Raw genomic sequence first — 4,481 nt, forward strand, 5'->3', positions numbered from 1 at the left:
TAAAGTCATTTTAGGTATACACGACCAAGGACACAGTCTATCACATAGTCGTGTGTCACACACGGCCTCCCTACACGGCCGTGTGTCTTATTGATTTTTAGGTGCAGGATTTTTTTTCACACGGGTTCAGTTTATTACACTGCCTAGAGACACGATTGTATGACCTTCTTTTAAATTGTACTCAGTCTATGGACAAAGGCATGTGGAATAGCCACACGGCCTTGTTTGAGGCCACGCAGGCTGGTCTCTTTCACACGGCCATGTGACCCCTTTTTTCAATTTTCCCATATTTTATTTTGTTTTGGATTAGTCCCTGTTTGTATCCAAATTTATTTTAAGGTCTTGTAGGCTCGATTTAAGTTCTGTTTTCACATAGATGCTGTGATTAATAATTGAAAAATGGTTTATGATATTTAATTTTATTTTTGAACTATTTTAAGATATTATCGAACTTATTTATTGTCATATTATTGATTTGTGATGATTAAATTGAACTTTAAACTATTTTGATTTATTATTGGACTTGTTAATCGTCATAGCATCTCGTAACCTTATTCCAGCGACAAAGATGGGTTAGGGGTGTTACATTTACTTGTATAAAAAATACGGTTTATTCGATTCTCGGGCTGAATGTAGCATGTATTGAGTCTAGTTATACATGCCGTCTTATAACCTGTGATAGTGTGATGTCTCTTGACTTAACTTGATTATGTTTTTTATATAGATAAATGATGTCATTTGAATCAAACTGAACTAATTTCGATAAAGTAGAGAGTAATGTTAAAGCCTCAATCCATGAGGTTGCTCATAGTGCATTCGTTCTAAGGGCCAAGAAAGTGAGGCTCGTAGAGCTTTCTTCCATATGATGTTAGAATAGTTTACCGACTTTATGAGAGTCAATTCCACAGCTCAACAACCTTAACCCTATCATCCTCAAAGCTCTATACAATAGAATATTTACAAGTTTTCTATTGATAAAGTTTGAAAATATGGAGTCGAAGAGTTTAGAGGTAATGTGGGTGGTGATTTGGCTAGAGCTGAGTACTGGTTAGAAAACACACAGAGAGTTATGGATGAAATGTTCTGCTCTTCCGAAGATTTATATGAGGTGTGCCGTGTTATTGTTAAAAAAGGGCTTTTCACTAGTGGTTGACTTTAATTGCTGTGGTAATGAAAGAATGGGTTAACTGAGATTTCTTCTGAATTGAATTATGAGAGAAAAATATGTTAGCAAACGATATTTAGAAAAGAAGAAAAGGAATCCCTTGAGTGGAAGCAAGAAAACATATCAGCTACGGAATACAAGCTAGAGTTTGTACAACTCAGTAAATATGTTCATAAACTTGTGTAGACTAAAGAGGAATTGTGTATTTGTTTCGAAGATTGATTAGATAATGAGATTAAAATGTTTGTGAGTGAAATGAAATTGCGTGAGTTTGCAATTTTATTTGATCGAGCTCTGAAAATGGAAGAAATTTGTTATCACAAGAAACAGAGCATGATAAGAGTTCAAGACTTCAATAAATGAAATGTATTTAGAATGTTTTCTACTTCCCTACCAAAGAAAAATGAAAGAATCAAGTAGCCATTTTCAGTGCCATCATGGTTTTCTAAAAGAGATAGAATGAACCAGAGTAATGTGATACTACCGAAGACTTTAGTAGCCAGTGTGGGTACTGTTAGAAATGTTAATAGATTTGAATGTAGCATTTGTAGATGGAATCGTTTTGGAATATTTAGATTGAAAAAGACGAGTCATTTTTTGTTTTTAAATCTCTAGATCATTATAAGAAAGACTTTTGAATTGAGCTGATTTGAACAGAGATCAAGATGCAAAACCTATTGTTACTTCCTCGAGAGTTAGACCGACCAAAAAATGTTGGCACAACTAGAGCCAGTAGAAGCGGAACAAAAGACATAGCGGTTTGATCTAAAGCTTGAGCTTTTGTCAGAGTTTATGCAATTCAAGCACACGAAGAGGCCTCAGCTCTTGATGTTTTTGTTGGTACCTTTTATATCTTTGAAGTTACAATATATGCATTAATTAACCCTGGGCTGACACATTTTTATATGCACTACGTTAGGAATAGAAAAAAGTTTACCAATTGAGTCGACCAACTACGTTGTCAAATAAACGAACCTGTAAGTCAAAGTGTCATAGTTGTTTTAGTTTGCTAATAGTGTCCACAAAAAATTTCAGGGCTAATAATTTTTTGATGATTTGATGTTACTGCTTTTTAATGAGTCCGATATTATCCTGGGAATAGATTACCTGATAGTGCACGATGCTATAGTGAATTGCAGACAGAAACAAATTGATTTGAGATGCCAGAACAATGAATTGATTTATGTTAAATCTACTAAATCTAATTGTATTGCAAATATGATTTCGGGATTCTCCACACAAAAATTGATCCCAATATGCTATAATACATTTTTAGCTCACAATTTTTGAATTCTAGAGTATCTGAAATGAAAGTTTATTAGTTACTGAAAGTTTTCAAGTTTCCAGATATTTTTCCTGAAAAATTTTCGGGTTTACCGCCAGAATGAGAAGTCGAGTTTGCTATTAAATTAGTGTTAGGGACTACTCTGATTTTGATTGCTCCATACAGAATGTCACCAACAGAATTAAAAGAACTAAAAACTCAATTGCAAGAATTAATTAATAAGGTTCCATTTGACCGAGTATATCACCCTGAGGTGCACCTGTTTTGTTTGTGAAAAAGAAAGACGTGTTGATGAGATTTTGTGTAGATTTTCAGAATTCAAATAAAGTCACAATAAAGAATAAATATCTGTTGCCTCGTATTAATGATTTATTTGACCAGTTGAAAGGCCACAATGTTTTTAAAAATTGATCTTAGATTTGGTTACTATCAGTTGTGAGTTAAAGATGTTAATATGCCAAAAATAGTATTTAGAACTCGTTATAGACACTACGAGTTTCTAGTTATGCCATTTAGATTAACTAATGTCCCTACAGTGTTTATGAATTTGATGAATCGAGTTTTTTAGCCACATCTCGACGGGTTCTATATTGTTTTTATTGATGATATATTGATCTGTTATAAAAACTGATTCAAATCGTGTTCATCATTTGAAATTTTTATTACAGATGATTTATTAAGAATTTCTTGATAATTTTATTTCCGACGATGAAGCTATTTCAGGAACGTTAAACTTGTTTGATGAGATAAGTGTCAATAGAGTTTTAATCAGTTGAGAACTTTATTTATAGAAGCTCCGATACTAATTCAGCCTAAACCCAAGAAAGAATTCATTGTTTATAGTAATGTTTCACTTAGATTACCTTGAATCATGTTGGGTCGATTATTACAAAGTAGAGAGTTAAGCCATTAATTCTTCAGAGAAATTTGTGAGATGTTAAGAAAGGATTCGAATTTGTTAACTAAATGGGAGCATATTTAGAATGATCAGGTCACTAATTTCATTATGCATTGTGATAGTAGTCTATATTTTCAAGATCAAATATGTATCCTGAGCAATTATAAGATTATACGAAACATCTTACACGAGGTTCATAGCAACATTTATTTGATTTAAACCAAACAACGACAAAATGTGTAATGACTTGAGATAGAGTTGCTGCTGGTTGGAAAATGAAACATGAAATTTTAGAGTTTGTATTCGAGATTCACCTCTAGATTTCGAAGAAAACTTCACGAAGCTATGGCACAAACAGACGAACAATCAGAACAGGTAATTCAGATTCAGGAGAACATGTTACAATGTTTTATCATTGAGTTCAATTGTGCGAGAACAAACTAGTTGGGATAGATTTGAATTGGAAAAACTAAAGAGTTGATGAGAACATAGTAATAAAAAATATTATCAGGTGAGAAATTTCGAGGACGAAATTTTCTAAAGGGGAGAGTTATAATAGCCCATTTTTCAGTGGTGTCGTAAATAGAGGTTTCGGGACCATAAATTCGATGAGTGAATTTGTAAATATTATTATTTAATATTTACGAGTCAAATATAATATTATATTGAATTTTGATTTGATAATTTTTAGGAAGTGCGTGAAAATTTAAGTAAAATTGGTTTGTCCCTAAAGTCAAGTGGTATTGAAAAATCGGGTTTTGGGACCTCGTTTCAATAAAAAGAGCCCGTAAATATTTTATAAAAATATTTATAGAGCTACTATATAGGTATATTGAAGTTCAATCCAGAAATTTTAGTCATTTGATAATTAATTAAAGGAAAAGGACTAAATAGTAAAAGTCATAAAACTTAATCACTATTGAATTTTATTAATTAAAAGGCATATATATAGTTAAAGTGGGAGGACTAATATGGTAATTTGACCATAATTTAGCATGATATTGCTTATGAATTGATATTAATTAAATAACATGTCATTCTTTTTATTAAAATGTTAAAATAATAATATTGAAAGTAAAACATAATTTAAGGTTGTCATCTTCTCCATTTTTGAAGCTCCCCACCGAAACTCC

This window comes from Gossypium hirsutum, chromosome D09 (genome assembly GCF_007990345.1).
Source record: "Gossypium hirsutum isolate 1008001.06 chromosome D09, Gossypium_hirsutum_v2.1, whole genome shotgun sequence".
Classification (NCBI taxonomy): Eukaryota; Viridiplantae; Streptophyta; class Magnoliopsida; order Malvales; family Malvaceae; genus Gossypium; species Gossypium hirsutum.